At 46.9% G+C, this 24,699-nt stretch overlaps 1 protein-coding gene across 1 annotated transcript in view; it reads right to left on the bottom strand.

Moving 5' to 3' along the window:
- LOC125757683 (uncharacterized) overlaps positions 1-24,699 on the bottom strand; it is a 42,483-nt gene that overhangs the window by 6,033 nt on the left and 11,751 nt on the right. The gene's annotated exons all lie outside the window — the stretch shown is intronic.

Genomic DNA, 24,699 nt, shown 5'->3' with positions numbered 1-24,699 from the left:
ATGCGCGAGAAACTTTTTCGAAGTGGCGATGCACCAACTACATGGCCTTAAGGGAATACACGCAGCAATGTGTGTGCCTTTTGTAATGGGTGGCTGGCTTTAAATCACCAAGTCGTTATGATATTCACATGGTGTGACGCCCGATGGCAATGTACGCTTGCACCACGCAATATTACTGCGATATTACACCTCGTACTGTGACACCTGTACACAGGACGCGTATGTTTGTGAAGCATCAAAGTTACTTTCAGTGCAGTTCTAAGCAGAGAAGTGTGTGTTGTTGATTCTTGTGCCGTGTTATGAAACCGTTAGTATAAAAAGAAAAGGTGTGGCTGGGTGGTAGAACATGTGCTTGCTACGCAGATGGCCTGGGTTCGATTCTCACTCGGACACATTTTTATTACTAGATTGTTTTTCTTTATTTTTCTGTCACAGACAAGATGATGATTTTTCGCTCACAACCAGCGGCGCCGACACCGACGCCGACACCGGAATTTCTGCGAAACGAGCTTTTTAACGCTATCGCGTTAAAACGAGAACTGCATTTAGACCATGGCCTCGAAAGGCCCTCAGAGAAAAAACACTGTTTATTTTTTTCTGCAGACGAAGCAACGTACGAGTATCTACTTCACGAGGAGTGCGGCCTTTCTGGTTGCCGCAGACGACATTAAACGCACTGACGAGCGTGATGACCTCCATCAATGGCTAATGGCTGGCACTGTCTGGCGCCGTTTCGTGGTTTTACACGAAAATAACAATAATAATAATAAAGAAAACACGCAAACGATTGAATCTTTCCGCTGCCTGTCGATGCATATGCGGGCCAAGGCAAATTAGATTGACCCCTCCACGGCTTCGCCATGATTTGAAGCGCACGACCGCAACGCTGTTGCCCTGATTGAAATTAAATCGAGTTAAGGCCTAATCCGGCGTCAGGCTAATGAGTTAATGAGCGAGAACCTCTGCACGACCCACCCAATTACGTTTTTGTTCTCTAGAATCAGAGGAATCGGCCGCTGCTGGAAACCAGCCTTTGTCTGACAACGCGGCGCTCGTTACAGAGCGAAGCAACGGCATCGAGTTACGTTGAAACGTACGCGTCATTGCAGCGACGTTTGCATCAATGCGGGGGCAACTAATTGTACTTAGTATAGCACGCCGCATTGTAAAGTCGACGCGGATGCGTAGCGCGTGCAGAACTCCCATGTTGTCGGTATACGTTTCGTGCAACGCTTCATATGGGATCGCCCCGCTACGGTGGTCTAGTGGTTACGGCGCTCGACTGCTTACCCGAAGGTCGCGGGATCGAATCCCGGCCGCGGCGGCTGCATTTTCGATGGAGGCGAAAATGTTTGGGGCCCGTGTACTTAGATTTAGGCGCACGTTAAAGAACCCCAGGTGGTCGAAATTTCCGGAGCCCTCCACTACGGCGTCCCTCATAATCAATCGTGGTTTTGGGACGTTAAACCCCAGATATTATATTATTCATATGGGATCAGGGACATCCGTGGCAAGCCTTGGAAGGTTTTACAGAAAATATAAGCTCTCGCTACTCTTTCTTGTCGGATATAATTTGTGTCGATAAACCGAGCTTATGCGAGCTTCATGTACGACACATCACATTCGCTCGGTGCAAAGCATAAATGTGCACGATGCGCCATGGCGCTTCAAGTATTCAGTGAAGCTTAATTGTCGCGTTTTGTGTCGCGCATAAAAAAAATCGCAGTTACGCCGCAAAGGCGAAGCAATGATTGCGATAGCAACAAATTGAATTGTTCTACGAAGTAAGGCTACAGCAGCTCAACCTGGTGCAACTCAACCAAACACTGGCGCAAGGAAACGCGGCCGTTGCAGCGAGCGTATCGACCTATCACTTCAACGCAAACTGAGCGGCTAGAACAGAGTGTACGTACAAACCACGGTACTAACGTATGGGCCGTCTGCTGATACCTGTCAAGATAGGGCGCAGCGCAGCACCCCATACGGGACCCCTCATGTGCCTTTCGCGCGGCAGAAGATGGCCGGCGTGTTTCCTCTCCGCTTGGGCCGCGATCGTCGGCTGACCTTGCACGCTTTCAGTCGCACATAGAACATACGACGCGCGGGGCTTATCACCCTTGCACTTTATGCGGAACCTCACGGCGACGGCAAAAATGAGCCTGGAGTGTCCATATAAATGCTATCCCAATAAAAACAAAAACAAAAGGAACTCCTTCGGCTTACTGGGAGCGCGGTACACACAACAGACGAACCGTACCGCGCTCCCAGTAAGCCGAAGAAGTATGAATTACCAACTAACCCACCTTTCGATACTTTTCAAAAGGAACTCATTGTCGCTGTTTCCAGCAAGCGGCCTTCCGTTGAAGACAACGGGCGACAACCGCCAACTATTTCACAAGACATCGCGCGCTTCCTCAACCGACGCAATAGTCGTTTACGTGGATCAGGTAACGATAGCTTATCCATTGCGACGAACCGCCGCAGGAAGCTTTAGTTCTCTCATCACCGACCGGATACGATAATCGTTCGCACAAGGTACCTCAAAGCGGCTTGATTATTGCTCAGACAACGCATCTCCGTGGGGCAGTAAAGTACAGAGTGGGCCGTCCAGGCTTTTTTCCGTTCGCCACCCCGATATGTTTTAACGATGTTGTGAACGGTTACTTATACGGCGGTATTCTGAAAGCCGTTGCTTTTTTGGGCCGTTGTTTTGTTTAGCTAGAATTCGATTCTTTGTTACTAGGATGTGATGTGCTGTTTGCTATATTCATTCTTATGGACTTTGCTAATACTGAGCCTGTCGTATCGCTATATGCTTACTATCCAGGAGTGCGCAGTCATCTTCGTGTTTCCCGACGCCTCTGGTGAAGTGTATTAGAACACAGCGTTTATTCTCCTAGCCGTCTGAGGATTTCACGTGCGTGTGGTATTGGACCCTGGTTTCTGAAGACGAGCAACTGACTTAACTGTTGCTCAGTACTAGCTGGGGAACTTTACTAGTTTCTGAGCGTTGAGCTAGTTGCAAAACAGAGCTAAAACGGACTCTCATATTGTTGTAAACAACATTAACTACCAATACTTGTTTTCGTATGGTTTCGACATTTTATTTCTTCGGTTCCGTTAGCCCCAGCACGTGTTTTATGATTCCCACCTGAACACTACTTCGCTCTTACGTTTCGACGGTGTTTGGCTCTACGTTGCCGCCGTAGACTCGACGCATTTCGCTCTACATTCTTGGTCCTTCGAGTACTGTTTACTCTTGCTCTTAGAGGATGGCAACGAAATGCTCTCTATTTCTTCCTCGTGGTCCTCCTTTGGGAACTGCCCTCAGTATAGCAACAGATGTGCTCCTCGAGAACCCTTTTAGACCTTGTCCTTAAGCAAGGGGTAAAGTCCCATGGGAAAGCCAGGTCTTCCACCACCGAAGACCGGAGCTCGCAGCCCTTGTTTTGGGCCTGATGGTGGTGTCAACGCGCATAGGAAGACCGCTAGCAGCCTCCGCGGCCTAAGTTAGGTAGAAGCGCGCCCACGGCCGGTGAAATACAAAAAATACGAAAAGAAATGGTGGAAAGTATATAAGCAGTCGCTGACCACCAGGGTCCTCTTATAGAGTTCGTCGGGGCGCTGGTTTACGACTGGCAGCTCTGGGCCGACACTGATTTACAGCCCATCTCGCCGCAGGCTAGGGGGTCAATCTTCGCAGGATCTTTGCGCGAACCCCGAAGAGTCCTACGGCTGGTGTTATATACGTGGCCTTTTATTCGCGGATTGGAGAGGTGGCGAAGAGAGCGAGGCATGACGTCACCTCCTGCTTGTACATGTTGCCGTAGAGAAGAGGAAAATGTGTGGAGGATGGCGGGATCGGGGCGAGCTTTACGAGCTATGCTCATGGCTTTGGTCAGGGGCCCGCGGCTGAGCGGACGGCAATTTTTTCTGCTCGACAAATAATTACTTCGGCGGGACACTATCGTTTGCACGCTTGATACATGTATATTTTCTGTGGTTCAGCTATAAAAACGTGCCCTTAATTTTTGCGAGGCCGCAGCAAGCTGCAGCAAAGGCTCGATAGGGGAGAGAACGACGAACCTCGAGTGACCGCGGGACGGATTAGGATCGCTAATGGCGCCGTCGCTTCACGGAAGCGCCCCGCCACGGTGGTCTAGTGGTCATAGCGCTCGGCTGCTGACCCGAAGGTCGCGGGATCGAATCCCGGCCGCGGCGGCTGCATTTTCGATGGAGGCGAAAATGTTTGAGGCCCGTGTACTTAGATTTAGGTGCACGTTAAAGAACCCCAGGTGGTCAAAACTTCCGGAGCCCTCCACTGCGGCGTCTCTCATAATCATATTGTAATTTTTGGACGTTAAACCCCAGATATTATTATTACTTCACGGAAGTGGGTATAGCTGCGGGACAAAGGATAGGAGAACGCTGTAACACCTGAAGCACCGACTTTGCCGAGCCGTGGCGACTGCGCGCGAAAACGGAGCAGATGGTTACGTGCAAAAAAAAAAAATATCATTTTATTTGCTGTGAGGCTACCCTGAAAAATGCGTATCCATCGATGGACTTACGTTGCTGTCAAAAATACAGTAATAACAATGGCTCTACTGCGTGTGTTGAAACCTGCCTCTTCCGGTTCTTGCCTTGCAGAACAATATAGACAATAATAGAAAGAGACGCGCCAGCTAATGTGTAAGCTATGACAACTTATTTATCTTATTCTGAAACATAATATACAAAAAAATAGTTATTACTAGTTGCTTGAATAGTCCCCTTGAGGAGCTACAAAAGGAAAAAAGCTGTCTGCCCTATATAGGCGCTGTTCGGCGGTCTGATTTGAAGCTGTTTTACGAAAATCCCTTGAGAGAATTACCGGATCCCGGAAAGGCCAAGCTGAAAGCGAACATGTATGCTTTCGCACGATCCTTTGCGACGAAGACGCTTTCGAGCGCGACAGCGATGGAGAGAGCGTGCGTACACATTTCAGTGTTGCAGCGTCGGGCTCCTTCAGAGTTGCAAACGGCCCTTCGCCAGTAATATACCAGCGAAGGCCAAGATAGTGTCAGGGAGTGCACAACTAACGGTGTGCTTCATTTTGGTAAGTAGCAAAGACTAAATGCAGGCGGGCTGCGTCCTCCTTCGTGACCATGCACTTAATTATGATCCTTGTTTGTTTAGGTTAAGTCCACCACATTGGCGCTTCTAAACGCGAACAATCTCAATAAAAGGATGCATGCGCTCACCAGTGGGAGTAATGTTGGTGCGATTCAGGCTCAAACACAGAAATTTGTTTTGTTTGTTTTTTGTGGGGTTATTACATTAGGTTGGCTGTACAAACGCCGCAGTGTCACATGTGACATAAATCTGATGTAACTGTCTCAACGAAGCACTCTAGCTCGACGTATTCTTGGTATAGGAAAAGAGAGGCAAATTAGAGAAAAGGCAAAGATGTTGTCTTGTGTTAATACAGGTAATTTGCGATATAACGTTCCACCCTTACAGAAACATCGTAGTCGATTCTGGACAGTATATCTACAGTTTCGATCTCAAGCTAACGTGTTCGAACTCGAGCACGCTTAGGTTGTGCCTTCCTCGCCAGCTACTAGATCATGCACCAAAACACGTGTTTCCAGTGTCTATCGAAGACGAACTCGCAAGTGTATGGACAGTGACCTGTCCCCGCATGACAAAACGTTAGTACACTCCCTCGTTCTATAGCACGTCCGTTAACAAAAGAGCGACGCAGAATAAGCAATGGATGGCGAACGTTACGAAAACCACTTCCCATCTTCAAGATAGAACGCCAGGGCTGGTGTAACTAAGTGTGAGCGAATACTGTAGCTGTCGCAGCGACTGAATTCTAGACAGTGGGGGTTCCCTCTCATAGGACACAATATCGATCCGAAGTCTCCACCGTCAGATCTACTTGAACAGCAACACGAGGGCAGGGGAATTCTCGGCACCCTTCTTGCTTTTATCAACGAGACGTTCTGACTTTTATCAACATGGTCATTGATTGACTAGACCTTATTCTTTCGAAACTTCAACCTCAGTGCCTGCATTTACAAGGGAATCCAGGAAAGAGCGGACATCGAAATTCTATAGATTCCAGTGATGCCATTTGTCACCGCAATCTCTCAACGCATCTCTATCAACGCAAGCTCTTCGCTGCTACGGCCGCCGAATCACATTACTTCCTTTGTAACCGCCCCTATATTCGCGGAGCGCGCGCGTGGTTAATGAGCCCGAAACCATCCCGCACGCCGCTTCCGATGCTGGATAGCAACGCGCTCGCATGCAGCCGTTCCCAAAAGCCCAGAGTGCAGGAGTGAGCGCTCATGCTCGCGAATACGCACATAGTTGCCGCGACGACATAGAGGCCGCCAATCGTTCCGCCGGCAAAATTTCTTTCTCTTTTATTTTTACTACCAGCGTTCCGTTTTCTCTCGGTGGTTGTAGGCCTATAGCCAGAGCGCGCGCGTGCGGACGCTGTAAAAACGCGCAGCATCATTGCAACGATCTCGATCCTCAGCGAGCTTTCCGCGCCGCAAGTTTTCCAAGGAGATTTTCTTTTTTATTCACTCCTTTCTCTGATATCACAGCGGGTCTTCCGTTGCTGGACCGAAGGCGGGCGGCGGCGCCGGCCCGACGCCTTGACCCGAAAAACGGCGCCTGGACGGCGGCCAAGCCGCACGCTTTTGCGCTTCAACCACGCGTCTTGCCACGATGAGAGCACGCGTGTACGCAACAACACTCATAACAGTTGCGCTCTCTCCCGCCTGCGAGAGGACGCAACTCGTAGACCGCCGCCACGCTATGGCGATGCGGCAGTCCCACTTCTTCGCTTCCAACGGCCTTCAACATTTGTTGTCATTCCATTAATGCTTCCTCTCGTCACTGCGTGGTGCGCTGCGCGTCCATTTCTGTGTCCGCTTCTGCTTCGTACATCACTCCACTCTCTGGCGGCGTAGCCAATCGAGCTTTTGCTCTTCTCAAATGCCTCCCGTTCGCACACAACTTTTCGTCGCTGTATACGACACAGTATAAACGTCCGCTTCAGTGAGCTAAAGTGCAGCTTTGTCGTCGAAAAAAGCAAAAACTCACTCACAAGTGAGTCTTCAAAGAACCGATAAAGATGTATACCAGAGAGAATAAAAGGCAAATGTGCGAACAAAAAAGTACGTGAAGTCTGACCCGCGAATACTTTTTTTTTCTTCAAGCGAGGCCTGTTATGAGTTGTTATGGGATTTCGTTGGCGGCGGCATCGTTCGCGAGAAGCCCGGCGCCCGCGAGTGCACATGCAGAGATGCGGCCCTCGAAGGTGCAGCGGTAACACGCCTATTTGTGTGCGCGGTTTTGCAGCAATTAATGCTCGTCCGCAATCAACCGTTTCTGATGTGGCAATCCGATATTTTATCGAGCTGACGTGTAATTTCACGTTGCCCATTTCATTGTTGCCTGGATATGAACGTACGACCGTCGCCATTGCCTGTAGCAACTGAAGTGTTGCGCTCCTAAGCACGTTGATGAAGGTCCGATACCCGGCATGGATGAAGGAAACAGTTAAGAGGGGGCATTACGCAATACGACCGACAGAAAGAAAGAAAGAAAGAAGAAAGAAGAAAAGAAAGAAAGAAAAGAAAGAAAGATAGAAAGAAAGAAAGCAAGAGAAAGAAAGGAAAGAAAGAAAGAAAGAAAGAAAGAAAGAAAGAAAGAAAAGGAAAGAAAGAAAGAAAGAAAGTATACTACGCCAGGAACGCACACGCCAAGCTTCGCTAGCTCCCATTTTCCAGATAAGGCAAGGGCACGTAACGTTTTTCGATACCGCCTGCACAATATCTGTCTATAGATAGATAGATAAATAGCAGCTGCTCTGATGGGAGAGCAATCTTTTTCAAAGTGTTGTTTTGCCAGCGAGAACCGCTCTAACCATATTTCCTGACAAAAGAGGGTTTGGTTCTTGGGGGTCGAACATAACGGGAAAAGTGGATTTAACGGTGCTACGCAGAACGTAATCCGATCTGCGCCCTAAGTAAATCCAATTCGAGTGCCGTCTAAAAGAGATCGTACTTTACGACAAATAATCGAACCATGATTGGAGACAGAGTGCAGAAACAGTCGAACAACAGGTAACGAGAGTGTTTGCCTCCCGCTGTAGACATAAACGATTGGGATAAATGAAGCCGGCGTCGATGCGCTTTCGCTTCGAACGTGACCGGAGATCGCAATTGCTACAAAGTATAGCTTCGCGGCGTTAACGAGCGAAACTCGAGGCACGTAGACGAGGGAACAGTTTTCTTTTTGTTCTTCAATACAAGCGGTGGCTGGTGTCTCTCTTTAAATCATTTGTGATGAATATACGCGAAACTGAAGGAAAGCAAAAAGCTATGAGAGGACAGCTTTGCGTCATTAACTTATCTATCTGTGCCCGCTTCTCGACCGTACTACGCGAAAGCGTGATAGAAACAGAGCACGTAGAAAAGAAATAAATACCCCGTACGTTTGCTATCTCTCTCTTCAAATGTCTCGATTCGGTTCACCGACTCTTATACTGCACGTTGGAAACGCAAACACGCGAGTGAATCACGGTGTGGGTGCGGTACTCCGTCGTGTGTGTACATTATATGTTATTCTTATTATTAAAAGTAAAAAACAAAACAAACTTCAGAGACCGGCCATGGCAACAGCCTCCGGCGTGCACGTGGGCAGAAAACCCGACTTCGCGTTACGAAAGTTGCCAAGGATCTTTGTAAAAAACATCAATTTTTGTTAATTCCGCTAGTTCTTCTCGGCTATACTGTGCATTGATACTGTTTCTCTGAGCTGTAGCACAGTATGGCGCACAGAAACAAACTCTTGCGGTCGTAAAAGGGTTCCTACGAAAGCCGGAAGCTATATTCACGGGGATCACTCATCCGCTACAGCCTTTAAAAGGAAGGCAGTGCGCGTACTGTGCTGACCACGTCCGTTCTTTGTGTACAGCATCGTAAAAAAATGCACTATTCGGGGGTCCTTCTTTGATAACGCATTTATACAACGCATAATAAACTCGGAGCCAGTGGAACTCTTTGCGGAACACCCTATCTATCTATCTATCTATCTATCTATCTATCTATCTATCTATCTATCTATCTATCTATCTATCTATCTATCTATCTATCTATCTATCTATCTATCTATCTATCTATCTATCTATCTATCTATCTATCTATCTATCTATCTATCTATCTATCTATCTATCTATCTATCTATCTATCTATCTATCTATCTATCTATCTATCTATCTATCTATCTATCTATCTATCTATCTATCTATCTATCTATCTATCTATCTACGTGTGCTTCTCTATTATTCCAGTAATTAATTGATATAAATTTGCAAGATCGAGCGTTATTTTTTTTCTTCCTTAAAGGAAAACAGTTCTAATTATAAACGTTTCAGCACTTGGTATGTTAAAGTCATCACTATGTTTCACACGTGCTTGAATAGTTTAAGTAATAGATAATACCTGAACCATTCCTTTTTATACGTGCATAAAGCGTATGCTTTGTACTTTACCTTGAATTGACGATGGCACAACGACCTTGGTTCAAACTTATATGACAAATATGATAATACTTGTAGGACGGGTGGTATGCCCCCTTTTTATTTATCAGCTATTTTTTCACGGAGAAAAATTTACTGTCAGAAAAAAAAAACGTTACATTTGAAATCATGACGACAAAAGGAAGCCAACGAAAAATCTCCTTCATACTTTAGAATCGTCTTTTATAGACGTCTTAATGATGTCTTACTAGTTCTTCCTTGGTGTCTTTTCACTCGGGCTTGCTGTCATAAAAATGCGACATCGTTTCGAAACGGAGAACAGCGTGGCCATTTTTCTTGCTGTATAGTTCCCAATGTAGCATAGAGGCAACTGGCAAGCTGCTTCTGTGTTATTATTCTCGACCTTTGCTAGGCGCAGTCTTCTAGAGGCTTCTAGAGATGAACGACGATGCTACTGTAAAAACGACCGGGTGGTTGTGAAACGAAGCTGGCATCTCTGTCTGAAACGGGCAGCACGATGTTGGCACCACATAAAACATACATATATTACATGACATATGAGTGGACATGACAGCTCTGCTGTCAGGCCCAATTTCTATAGCTAAAGGCTGTCTAATAAAAACACGCACGCCGATATTTCGCACAGTATGGTGGAGAATGTAGTACCTCCGAGAGGCTCTGCGACATTTCAAGTTTTACTCAATAGAAAACGTTCACCCGCCACCAGCTTTGGATTGAAATAAATCGTGATAATTCTTTTGTTTTGCCTAATCTACACGTCTCAGCGCACTCACTTTAGATAAAGTGTACCTTAGACGTTTGTAAAAAGCCGTACATTATATAGAAATTCGCGTTATCACAACACACCACTGAAACGAGCGTCTCTTTTCGCACGTACAATATAATTATACCGTGTATATATTTAGTGCGCTGTCTACTTCCTGGGCTGAAGTTACGGAACTGCAGACACGTTTTTTTGTTCGTTTTTTTGCCACACTTTATCTCTGTGCAGGATCCAAGTTGACTACGCAGTTAGGAACAACAGCTTTAAATCCCTTAATTTATTCCTTAAAATCATCAGTATCAGGCTTCACAGAGAGATTTCACCCCTACTCGAATATTTTATAACAAAGATGGATACTTGTGCCGTCAATGTTCGGCTTGGTTGGATCGCATCAACGCTGGTAATGACCGAAAGCCAGAGATGTACACACAGAAGCACGCGAATTCACCGTATTGTGGGCTTTGCCGCAGTAATTGTGTGCTTGAGGAGGTGCACTCTTTACAGGAACAGTCGAACGACCAGAATCAAACTTGCTGGCAGCGATGTTTTAATTAATGTTACTGAAAACGACATTGAGACTAAAAGTCACGAGGTTCGTTTAAATGAACCGCTTCGATACTAAAACTTCTGCTAGTCCATACCCATCGCCATCTTGAAGAGTTATCCCCCATTCAATTTGGCGCCAGCACAAAAGGAAATTTTGGCGAGAAGGGTAATATGCGAGGTGCCCAATCGATACCCGCCGATCCGCAGTGTTGTAGTCATGGTCAGTTGGCCGGTCTACTAGGGTCAGTTTTTAGGTGCGAAGCCTCTTATGTGTTTGGGCTGTCGGCATCTCCTGTCATCGTAGGCCGTCACGGTGTCTCCTGTCGTCGCCCGTCGCGGTAAGGCAAGTGGCAAATAAGACGGCGCGTTCACTCAGGAAAAGCTCTCGAGAACGCGCGCTTGCCCGCGAGAGACAACGCCACGTGCGCTTCTCCAAGTGGCAAATAAGACGGCGCGTTGGCTCAGGAAAATATCTGTTTCTGCGATGAATGCTGTCTTCGATGGGCGCTGGACGCTGTCTGCGACACTGTCTGTAGCAATGAGAGGACGCTGTACTCTCATTGCTATTAACGTGTCACTATGGAAAACACCGGTGCTTCGCACCTCCCCAGATTTCATGTTAGTGGAGCTGTCTTTTTTGTGTGTGCTAATATACACTTGAGATTCATCAGAGGAAGGTCTTTTTTTTTTCAGAGGCCAGACAGAGCTGTATGCGACTCACGCTTCCGCAGTCGACGCCATCGGCGTTAAATCTGGCTCCCTGCCATTTTCTCTCGGAGACGAGACGAGACAAGACGAGACGAGAGGAAGACACGAATCAGTATGGGCAAAGATTCTGTTATTACTCCCGTCTGTTAGACTTCGGAAGGGAGGAGGGGAAGCTTCAGTTGCGAAAAGTGCTGTGATGGATGACTGACAAGGGCATTGCGACAGTCACGGCGCAATGCTGCAACAGCGTACGGCAGTGCTGGCAGTACGGGTGTTGATCGCGCTGTCATCAAACCTTAAGTCTCACTGATATAGATCGTCATTGCGAAAGTCCAAGTAGATTGTTTTTTTTTTGTTTGTTTGTTTTACCAAGAGCGTAAAGATTCGGTAGTTTTGAGGGCAGGAATGACCAGAAACGGAAAAAAAAGAGCCGTTAGGGCGACGCCCCCTCCAAGTTCTCGCACCAGCACCGTGTGATGACACTGGGCCACGGCATCGCGTCGTGTTCTCGATTTGTGGTGTGTCGCGCGCTCCTTTTTTTTTTTCTTTTTTTAAACCTAGGATTTGATAGCATTTTCACAATTACAAAACCGTTGTGACGAAAACAATTGCAGACAATTACTACGCAAAACGCGATATGGAGCTAAAAATGTGGCTTGGGGACAAAGCCTGGAAAGCGCATAGCCTACTACTAAGTCACGTATAGGTCAGCAAGTGGAATTAAAAACAGAGTTTTACCCTTCAAGTAATCACTAACGTACGCTGTCTGCTTCTATTCTATCTTAATTTACTCTATTGCCACACGCGCTCTCAGAAAATAACCGATGCTTCTGCCGGCATTTACACGAATAACTTCGTGACCACGCAGATCTCTGTACCACAGTTGAACAACTTTGGCGCAAAACGGGCACATGTACCGCGTCCTATGGACCAATCGTCTTCGCAAAAGACACACCCGGGAAACGGTTCTGTTGTCACGTGGTTTCCGACGCGACTGCCTTACCGACACGACCACGCAGGTTCGAGTGGATTTATTTCGTTTATATTTTGCACAGTCACCCTTCAGTTCCTGCATCACACGATGTTGTGTCCGCTTACATATTGCCTTTGTATTTTTTCTCAACCAGGCTTTCAATCGGCCCTCTTTCGAACGAGTAGTCTGCCATTCAAGGCTGACTTAGCTCCTCCGCATTGTTTTTCCATAGAACAGCGTGGGCCCTTTCACATATAAAAAGCATGGAAAGAAGCAGTCGAGCTCTGACGTTTCTTCCTTCTTCACTGCGTGTGCGCCCATTCCTTTATTTCAAACTGAGAGTCGTAATGGTCAGTCCAAGGTCACAGTCTTGGCTCAGTTCCTCGCACAGAAAAAGGAAAAAAAAAGTGCTATTTTTTTCAATTCTAAAGCGTATTCATCGCGAGAGTGCAGCCATTACTCGTATTGCATGCCATAACGACGACAGAAGGTTTCGCGGCTACGCGAATAGGAAAGTACGAGGCAGGAACAAAAAACAAAAAAAAAAATATGGGGACGAATGACGTCGCGAAAAAGAAGAGAACGCGCCGAAGACCATGGTGCTAGCCAAGAGGACTATGCCAATGTCACGCGCCCGACGCGAATACAAGAACAGGCTTGGTGATGGTCACGCCTGAGGCTGCAGAAGGGGAATGTGTACGTTCGTCCCGCATCTCGAAAGCCAGCGTATAAGATTAAGAGGAATGGAGAAGGGGGAGAATAGGGCAGGCTGTGAGATGCAGCAGCGAAAACGATCCGCGCATGGCTGCGCGTCACTTTCGCAGTCTTTACTTTAAGCCTACGCGCGAGTCTCGGAGGCGCCGCGTTCCGCTCGGAAAGATATTTCCTCTGTCACGGCGGGAAGGGAACACACAACACAAATTGAAACAACGAGCGCTGAAGACTGCCGGCCGGTGTCGAGACGAACGCCGGGGAGGCTATTGACGTGTAAATGCGCTGTGGCAGGAGCCAGTGAGACTGATTCTCACGCATCTTTTCTTTTTTTTTTCTTTTTTTTTTGTTCTGACTGGTTTCTCTCATAGAAAGGGCGTGGGAGCAAATGGCGCGGTTAAAAGACGAGAGCCAGAATTTATTCCGCACTGCCGTCGGCGAAGTCGCGAAGAGCGACCGACGGACTTGTAGAGATGAAATGGCCCAGTGTCGATCTAATCCTCTTATCTTCCAAAAGGAGCTTCTTTATTTTACAATATTTTTTTTTCTTCCTCGCACACTACGCTTTCGCACTGCCTGTCCGAAAGACCGACGCGGCTTGTTGAAAAGGATGTCTCGTCGTCCATCGCTGCATCTGTTATGGGTTCAACTTCCCAACTTCGGAGAGCAACTGCCGCCGAAGGGACGCACACGCACGTGTGTTGCCCACCGTACAATGAAACGTTGAGGCTCTAATCGAACAACACGACGAACTGTGTGATCAAAAGAGAGCTGCTTCGAAGTATTCTTTCGCAGTATCTTTTTATTTCAAAAGACTCTGTCCTAAACGAGAAATTACAGTTAATTGTCTTTCTTTTATTTTTTCTTGTAGGGGGAGGACGGAAGGAAGAAAGGGGGAGGGGGCAGGAACAGGCGAACGCAGTGTTTTTTTTTTGTATACTCTTGTAATGGAACGTGTCTCAGTGCCCTAGGCGCGCGCAGGGTTCTCCATAATGAGGGAGGGGGAAGCGAAGTTTCCCAGCAGCCCTCTCCCCGCCTCCCGACCCCCTCCAATTGAGGCCCTAACGATCAGAACGCAGTGCAAGAACGATGTATCAGGGAGGGGCATCCCCCCTCCACCCGTGCGCACGCCTATGCTCGGGGCTGCTATGTCTCCCATGAGCTTACTTGTTCGGTACACCGTAGAATGACGTTCGCAAAGCACCACGTCCCGTTTACGAAGCCATAACATAGCCAACCTGTTAAGCACCGGCACAATGTATGTACGCACTGGCGCATTAAACTGGAAAAACTCAACCACCACTCAGCGAGTTACTTTCATCTCTAGTAAATGAAAGCAGGCCTCGTGACATTTTACTCTACAAGCACATGTAGTTCAGCGCCGCGTTCGACAGACAAATCCCCAAAACAAGCCCTTGACGTGGTAATTCATTTCGTTCACGCTCTCTCTCTCTTTTACCCTTCTTCTCCACCCCATATGTAGTGCAGCAAACTGAAAAAAGCTTAGTTCGCCTCCCAGAATTTCTTTCGTTCCCTCTCCCTGAAGGATATGGCGGCATAAGCGTTCTCATTTCCAAAAGCAATTGCCCAGCTCTCTGGCGTGCATGAATTTCTTATTAATTTTAATCTCAGCAGCTACTTGCGTAGGTACGATGGCTAATTCAGCCATTTGGATGAACAGCCGTGGTTTAGTGCCACGCAAACTTAACATAAACGGAGGCTTCGTTTTCGGTACTATTTGACACAGGTAGTTTTTTTTTATACATTTTCCCGCATAATAGGCACCTGCACCGGTGTACGTTGTACTTCGAACTACGTGACAATCATGCAAAGGCATTGTAACAAGATCGCCGCATCATTTAATAAAAAAAATACTACCCGCACAAGTTCACAGTCGGTGAATCCGATTATTGCTGCTCTTCAAAGAGCTCGCAGTAATTGTCTTTGTTGAGCTTGGCAAACTCTAGTGCACGGAGAAAGAAGTATTTGAGGAGGAGAATCTCTCGGCCGCGGCAGCGCGCGAGGGCGGCGCGATAGCGTCACGGCGGAATGTGGTTACGCCGAAGCACGACAGATGACGCTTTCGGCCTGTTGCCATCCTTTACATGCTCTTCTATGGGCGCGACGCATAAAAATCGTGACAGCGCCTCATACATTATAAAATTTCTAAGATTTCTGTCTGTAACATCAATAGGTAGATATGACAGATACTTTAGCTGCAGTTACTAATCGATATTGCCGGAAATATAGGCTGTACAGGCTGCGCTTGAAACGAACTGCTAGTAGCGGCCCATGAGCAGACGACGTCTGCCGCCGCATGCACACTCCCCTCGCTCCTCGCTCGCATGTTCTGCGCGCGCATGCGTAGGTGACCTTGGGAGGGAAAGTTCCCTTGGCGATTTGCTGGTTTTTTTTTTTTTCTCTTTAGCGCTCTCAGTGGCTTCCGCGCGTTGCGCCGGCGGAGCCGACTCCTCGATGTTTGCGCGCGCTTTTCACGCCGCGAAAAAGGAGAGTGCTTTGCAGATTTCGACCAGTGCTACTTCAGGATGGGGCGGAAATGTGTCGTGCCGAACTGCAGCAGTGGGTACGCGTCCTGCAAGGAGAAGGTTCCTTCAAAGTTCCTAGAGACCCAGTAAGGTTGGAAGCGTGGGCTCGCGCCATACCAAGAAATGACCGACAGCTGACGCCTCGTGACTACGTTTGCGAGAAGCACTTCTCGGACAGTGACATAGACAGGCGGCGCTATTATGGAGAACTTGGTGGCGAAGTTCTCCTTGACAAACCGAAACGGCCAGTGTTGTTTCGAGACGCCGTGCCCTCAATCTTTCCGCGCGCTGTCCCAGATACTTGTCTGCTGTTCTCAAAAAAAAAAAAAAAAAGACAATGTGAAATTTCAACCACCTGGGGTTTTGTAACGTGCACCTAAATGTAAGCACACGGGCCTTTAGCATTTCGCCTCCATCTAAATGCGGCCGCCGCAACAACCTAAATCTGAATTGATGGCATATAGGGTAAGTCCCATCATTCGTTGAAATAAATTATACCTAACTCATTGAGTTGACGTTATCAAAAATTATAGATTTCACGTTGTACAAAATATATCACGCTGGTAATTTTCCTGTATGTGACGCCATTTTTCTCGTTAATTTACCGAAAAAACTTTGAGTGCGCTTGAGCTTCGCCTTTGAGTGTAGAACGCGATAGCGTAATCGGGCCCTGTGCGCATCGCCTTCTCAATTGCTGGCCTCGCCGACACCGACGCCGACACCGGTATTTCTGCGAAACGGGCTCGTTAACGCTGTCGCGTTAAAACACATCCATTCGGGCGCGAACGGCGAATCGGTGACGAATGGCCTTGAACCGACGAGCTTCGTCGGAGAGCGCGGTGAGAGGGACGCGCGCATTTTTCCTTCTCCGCTGGCGGACTCTCACGACAGAGGGCGCGGGAGCGCTGTGCCCGATTTCGTGACTTTATTAGGGCGCCCGAGCGAGCGCAGTTTCGCCTCCTCAAGAATTCTTGCTCCGTGCTCTAGTGTCGACGTGATGCCCTTAATGCTTCTTCGAGATCCAATTTGGGATGCAGAACTTCCTATATCAGAGATAATCGTTTGAAATTAAGGTGACTCGCCATTCTTGAGTCAATCTCGAAGTATTCTTGAAGTGACTCACAATTCTTGAAGGATACTTGAAGAAGGTCTTCGCGGATAACCGCATTTCCATCTTCGGTTCTTCTTCCCTCAAACTTTAAGGAACCAAGTAGACTTTTCTTTTACTTGTTTAGTAACAGTCGGGCAGGCTTGATTCTTGGGAACTGTCGTTATATAACCGATTTCTGGCGATATATTTGCCGTAGTTTATTTTAGTATGAATTTCGTTTTTTCCACTTGCGCGATTGCTCGCGCCAAAATCCGTGTCCTCATTCCATCGTCATTTACTGTGATCAGCGCATGGTGGTCGCGTGCTCGTTCTGGTGTAATACCGAAAATTTAAGAATGTTATGGGCCTTATTACTAACATACAAACTACTTTCAAATTTCTGTTACGAAACTTGTTTGTTCACTCATGTAATCAGTAAGCCCTTTGGCGATCTGTCTATTGCTCGTGAAAGATGGCACAGCACGAACAATCGTTTCCTGTCGACAGTTTAGTGCGCTCGTGAATGCTGTAGGCACTGCGTCCAGTAGTTCAAAACAAGCGTCGTCCACCTTTAGCGAGTAGCAACGCCGAGGAACTCGTCATTCGATAGTATTGATAAAATATATCAGGACTGTAAAAAAAAAATCCCAATGGGCGTCGAGGGCAGATGCAAGAGTCGAGAACGGCACGGAGAACGACACGAAGCAAGAACAAGAAAAATTTCGAGAAGCCTTCACGCTTTACTGAACATTATATAGGCTGATGAAGATGATTATGATGACATATGCGTATTAAAGTTCACTACGGTGCAACTTCGGGAAAAACCTGTACAGGCGAGGGCCGTGTTTAAAACGTCCGATTTATGTTGTTAGGGTAGGTCAGTCGGAATCCTAGCTCTAGACATTTTCTCCCAGTTTATTTTTCTGACTCAGTTCACTGTGGACGCAGTAGTTTTTATATAAACGGACCTGCTATCGAGTCAGAGTGTTGATCAGATTAACTCGCTGGCATTCGTTGTCACAAGAGTCCAAGCTTGGGCGCTACGCTGCCCCCGAACTTTTATTACCTTAATTCATGAGGCTTCTGGGATTGTAGGCACACACGATACTTCTATCGTTGCGATAAGCGGTTAAGCCGTAAAAAGGAAAAAAAAAAACGGCTTGTCCTTAACTAATGTCCTTAACATGCACGGCACGCTCAGTGGGCAAACTTCGAGCGGTCGTCATGCGGGAACGGGAAAGAAAATTTAAATTACAAAGTAAAATAATCGTAGTCTAACAGCGACATAATCTGGTCCTAGAGTTGCCTGGGCCTTTTTCGTCGCGTTCCGTCCAAGGAACAGCAAAAGAAATCGTTATTCGAAATTATATTAAAAAAAAACATGTCATAGCATTTCTCGGGTCGCGGGATCAGTGAACGTAAGAATATCAGATGTGCCACGTTCAGAGTGCTTACACTGCGAATTCGTCTTCGACACTCGCGCTCTCGACTCAAGAGAGGCATGCGGCATGAACCGGTTTAATTGGCTCTGCGGGATAGCTATAGGAACGGCACGGTCGATGGAGGAATAGCTGGCTGTTAACACGAAACGGCAAGGAAGGCGGAATCGTATGCAAAAATGCAGCAGGCAATAGGTGCTCCAGTTACGCCATCCGGAACGGGATTCTGAATCACAAGCAGCCGAGAAATGCCGCGTTTACTTGCGTACAACCATTTTCTGCAGTTCCTTAGGGAACGCGTTACAGCGCCTTGGGAATGGGAACAGAGATATAAAGATGAAAGGAGAAAGAGATGCCATTACAGATCCAGTTCCCGAGAGCGGCAGGTATAGGCAGCGAATATATAGGGCTCTTCGACAACATTAAGCAGGTGCTTGAACTCGGAGATGTGGTACTGGTCACCATATAGAAGGTGCGAAGAGTCCGCAGAAAGACCAACGCGTCGATACGATGTAGATAGAGAAACCCTTTCCTTGAAGTAGTTGGGAAAGAAAGCAGCAGTTTGTATGAACTAAAACTACAAGGTCATAGCACAGTAGATCTGACGGCTCTGTTGTGGGGCGAAAGTAAACCAGTGCCTATAAAATGCTGAAAGCCGTAAAGAACAAAACAAAAACGCGAACGACGAAAGAAAAAAGAGAGAAAAAAAAGTCAACCCACCTGCGCAAGCTGAATGCACTGCGGCTCCATCGTGCGGGTCACCTTTCTAACTCAGTATCAATGAGGACGGTTAAACAAAATCACGCTTGCTTGAGTCGTGCGAGGAATGAAATGGACTAAATCTCCATCTGAGTTACGTGCGAGTGTGTACGGTATGTACGCAGCAGACAATTTCACTCGCACTAAGATTTTAAAACAGCGAAGAAAAAAAAAACTTGGAGCACGCTTGAGCTTCGCCTTCAAGAGCAGAACGCGATAGCGTAATCGGACCGTGTTCGTATCGCCTTCTCAATCGCTAGCCCGGCTTAGCTTCTAGGTGGACACATCAACCGTGCCGCAGGGAAAGGAATACCTGTGCGCGTGCAAACAGCCGTTCAAAACTTTCCTAGAATGCCTACTGCAGGTACAGTTGCGAAGTGCCCACTACGACGTAATTCTTCCTTTTGCGAACTGACGAATTACCCACTACGCGTCCGTAAGGCAACACGCGTGCCGGCGCAGCCGTACACATTGTTGATTCTGTTGCTGATAATGATAATCATTTATGTCTGTGTGCTTTGTAATTGGCGGGCGTTTAAACTAACCACTCGTTGCGAAATTTTCGTGTTTTGAAAACTGGTGCGATCCTATACTCCCCTGCAACGCAACATTACATGCGTTAAGGACGCTTCTCGCCCTAGACGACGTTCATGTAGCGCTTTTTTTCCGAAACAATTTCGAGCGCGGGCGTGGCTCTATGGCAGAACACCTGCTTGCCACGCAGGTGTCCTGGGTTCGATTCCAACTAGAACCGAAGCTTTTTAGTATTTATTTGCATCTATTGAATTGAATAGAAAGCAACTTCATTCGGTCCTGCGCTTACGGACAACGCTTATTTTTCTCTCACAATCATTGACGCCGACACCAGAATTTCCGCGAAACGAGCTCTTCCACGCTATCGCGTTAAAAAAGAACACGAAAGTGGGGTCTGTTTTCCCGAATGAAAGTTTTGTTTGAACAAGATGCGCTGAACTGGTGAAGAAGGACCCGAATTCTGGAACACCCGCCGTCATTAGCGAGGCTGCTTATAATAATATAAAAAGGAGGGAGTCAGCTATACCTTTCCAATGCCACCTCGGAGGTTCTTCTACATGAGCAAGCGGGAACGGGCTTGAGATGCTCGCGTGAAATTTCAAGCGAAGGCGCTTTAATCTGCGCTGACACGGCAGTTTTATTCTGGGAGGAGGGGGGGGGGGGTGTATGCGCTGTGGCTGGGCATGCTCCAATATCTTGCAAAAACGCTTTTTCACCGGAAAAAAAGCTCATTCCGCCCAGAGAATGCTCATTCCGCTCTGCACTTGAGTTAGCGTGCACTTCTGTATCGTCGCAAGTGAACCTGCTGAGATGGACGCGATCTTTCACGTTGCTTCCTATTTTATTTTCATTTTTTTATTATAACTTCTACGGAAGCTCGTGGTTGGGGGGGGGGGGCAATGACAGCATGGCAATGACGAGCTTCTTTTCGTTCTAAAGAGCTAACTTGGGCTGGTTGGTGCATATTAGAAGAATTGAGCAACAGTGCAAGAAACGGGAAAAGAAGACAGACGAAGCGCTGACGATCCCGTTCCCTGCGCTGTTACCCAATTCTTCTTCTCGTTGCCTTTATTTGCGATATAATTATTCAACGAATTCGGGTAGGAGGAAGAGGAAGCGTTCTTCGCAGAAAGCCGCCTGCTGAAGCGAAGATGCTCGTTCGGCGAAAATTGCTCAGTGTGCCTGTAGGCGAGCAGCCTAATAAAGCTTCGCTGGAAACTTAAACACGATGCAGGGTTGACTTAGATAAAGTCGAGGGCAAGAAGCCATTGAACAATTAAAGCGAAAAAGTGCTGGCAACATAGCGAACTATCATTCTTTTACAGCGGTTCACTTCCCGTAGGTTCCCACTGACGAATCTTTTTCTTTTCGTACACTCCATTAATTGCGAGTACTATATGATAGCTTATCTAGTATCATCGTCTAGTGGTTTACCGTCGTCAACCAAGGTATTCAACGAATGGGAACGGTTTGTGCATGTTGACCCTCACGTCTGCTATCGTACACAGAGTGTGCTCTTGCTATGCTGTAAACAGCGGCGATGGCATACTTCTTTTCTCCACATTCGACTGCGTTGATTATCGCCAGCTTTGCGGAGAACGGCTATGTTCTTTCGTTTGACAGCGCGGAGAGGCGAACGGCGACTGCGCACGACGGGCGCGACGACGAGCAGTCATCGGAGAAGGCACGGGATGGCAAGCGGTAGCTTTTAGTCGCTCAGCGCGGAGCCTTCTTAATCACACCGCTCGCTCTCCCAAATGCATACGGGAAAGCCCAGTTTCGTGAGGTAAAGCCAACTTCTTGGGGCGTTTCACAATACCCGATGTTCGATATGAAGTGTCCTTGCTATTTTTGTTAGATATAGCCGTAGATTTCCCTATGCAGTGATTTTAAAGCATTGTCCTGATCGGAAAAGGTTCGGTATAAAGGGTAATTTGAGTTACCCGAGTTCTAGATAGTCGGGTTTGACTGTACAACATAATCGAAAACGCGAGAACAACACACGGAAAGAAGACAGTCCCGCACGTACCTACAGACATTAACGTGCCTAAAAGTCCAAATGACTTCTTTAATTGAATTCCTTGGGCAACGATTGGTTAGCGGTGGACGAGGAAGCGAGGATATTTAACGAGCGAGAGAGTTGAAGAGGGAGAGAGTAAATTTAGTAGCAAAAACACTACATGCGATTCAGGAATAGTCAACGCACACACACTACACAAACAACACACACACACTACACAACACAAGTCAACTACACAAACACTACAAGCGATTCAGTAATAGTCAACTAATGTATCTACTGCGACCGCGACGATCGTTCTGAAAAGATAAGTTTCACGAATGCTCGACAGATGAGACGAGGTTCTGTTCGACAAATGGAATGGACGCTGAGGCCGTCCTTATAACTACGCATGAGGCGGCACGCTTGCAGCACGAAGACGTATTTTCACAATATTGAAGAAAGAGGCAGAGTTGCTTTTTCTTTTGAAAGGACCGCATACTGCTCAGCCGTGGCCCCGAATGATGCCAAACTAAAATGGTTAGGGCGAACACCGGCTTACCGCTTCCTCCCGTCGGCAGCTGTCGTCCGCAGTGGAGCCGTTCGTCGAAAATCTCATAAGCTCCTTTCGAGATTAGGCCGTGCCGACTGCGGACAGTATAAGACAGTGACGTAATAATGCCGAGAGGAGGTGCCAACTCACGGGCAGTCCATCGAAAAGCCGGCAGCGCGAATGATCTTTTTTTCTCTCTCGAAGCTGAGAAAATAGGCGTATTGATGCAATGCAAAAAAAAAGAAAAAAAAAAGAGATGGCGCAAACTTGTTCTTCTTCGAGTAGTGCAATCAAGCCCGCATGCCTTCCTTAGGCCACGGGAGATTTCTTGCCGTCTGTTTCTGGCGTACTTTTTTACGGGAGTCATCTGGACATCATTTACGCGTATATCGTTTACATATCGTTGCACGAAGATTAAAAAAAAAAAACTTTTGAAAGAACGCCAGACACGTGACTGACTCGTTAGTCGAGATCTCAAAAAAGAAACAGACGAAAAAAGCTCTAGACGAATATTTAAATGACTCAAAAGGGTTAGGCTTGATGAGCGCTTCCGTATAGAGCATAAGCAACGGTCTGTAATCTAACGCCATCTTGTCTTTCGCTCTATCGCTTCGAAATTTGGTAGGGCTGTCGACACGATGCTTTAATGCCGGGTACGTTTCCCTCCAGAAAAGAAAAATCAAATATCCGAGTATATATGCTGTCACCAGATCGGTGCTCATAGATGCAAATCGAACATTTCCATTAGCCTACTTCTCCACGACGTCATCGATAGCGTCCATTGGCTCAAGCCGTCCCACTTTTTTTTTTTGCCAGTGGCTTCATTGTTTTGAAGTTTTCTTAGAATAAGGTTCCATTGGTATTCGTCACAAGATATTTGATCGTGTGTGGGCAGCCGCTCGCGAAGTCTTCATTTCTTTCTCTCTCTATCGTCTGCAGCATTCTCATCGCCGGCTGCATTAACATTTAAAAGCTGATTTACTCGTTTATCACGAGAGTGTAGTTACACTTTAGAAGCCCCTTGTTGACCCCATTTTTTTATTTCACTCAGATACTTAGATTATTGATAGCTGGACATGATATACTACGTGAAGCAAACTGTATCGTAAAATGGTTTGTAATGACGGAGTAATGGTAGAAACGGGACGAATACATGATCTACCGTCCAAAAAGAGGGGCACGTGTAAAAGAGCTAAGGAGGACACAAGCGCTGTCTTTCAAATGAAGTTCTTGTTGTTGTTGTTTTGTTTTTCTTTTTTTTTTTTTGTAAATACGACGTCTTAAAAAAAGAAAGTAGAGACCTTTGCAAATTAACTTTAAAATATCACTAGTTGCTCGTGTAGGTGCTTTTCAGTAACGCACACTGCTGCTTATTTACAACGATCGATGAACGTCTTAGAAAAGACTGAATATGTTTTTCGTGTTAATCGGAAAGGCATTAGAAGCTGTTCAAGAAAAAAAAGAAGAAAAAATTTGAAAACTGCGGACTAAACTGCTGCCAGCGTAAAAAAGAAAGCATGCCGTCTCCACGCTGCGTGATCTCGGGTCGGAGCGGCTTGCAGTTGCCTCACCGCGGCATTTAAAGCCAATTAGGTTGATTATCGCCGACAAATCGAGCAAACCGAACGTACCTTTCAGAGACATCGTCAAGGAACATTACTGATAAACAGCATGTGCTGTATTTAACTTTGCGCATGTTACTAGCAGTCCGCCTCGGTAGTAAGGTGGTTACAGTGCTCGGCTGCTGACCCGAAGGTCGCGGGTTCAATCCCGGCCGCGGCGATCGCATTTTGATGGAGGCGAAATGATTGAGGCCCGTGTACTGTGCGATGTCAGTGCACGTTAAAGAGCACCAGATGGTCAAAATTTCCGGAGCCCTCCACTACGGCGTGCCTCATAGTAATCATATCGGGGATTTGGCATGTGAAATCCTAGATATTATTATCATTATAATTAAAGCTACTAGCACTTCTCGTACATTGCGCAATCTTTTCTAAAATCTAACTTAACTGACGCCACTGCCTTTCATCCTTGGTGTCTTCTTATCATTAATGGCACCTCGTCCGCCAAGCGACGTCGCATAGTTTTCCGTGCCGCGATTGAGTGCGACAGCTATCGTTCGTGACCTCCTTTGAATGTGAGCGAAGTCAGACGAGAAAGTTGACAAAAGTACGTGTCGAGTATAGACTCTTACACTGATGAAAGAAAAGTTAACAGAATAGAGTTCACAGAATAAAAGGGTGGCGGTCATACTCACTACCTCTGGTGAACACTGAAGGAGAGAGCCTCGAGGACCAGGCAGACTCATTGGGGGCACATTTTGAGTACATATCTGGTTCATTACACTACACAGACTCATTCCTGAGATACAAAGAACAAATGGAGCGGTACCCTTTGGAAAGAAAGTGCAAACAAACTGAGGCCTACAACCGTCCATTTAATTTAGCAGAACTCGAGGCATCGCTGAACAGCTGTAAGAAATCTGCTCCTGGATCTGATCAGATTGTTTA

This window comes from Rhipicephalus sanguineus, chromosome 3 (assembly GCF_013339695.2).
Source record: "Rhipicephalus sanguineus isolate Rsan-2018 chromosome 3, BIME_Rsan_1.4, whole genome shotgun sequence".
Taxonomy (NCBI): Eukaryota; Metazoa; Arthropoda; class Arachnida; order Ixodida; family Ixodidae; genus Rhipicephalus; species Rhipicephalus sanguineus.
Note: the sequence above shows the minus strand (reverse complement) of the source record. Positions and strands in the feature narration are given on the sequence as shown.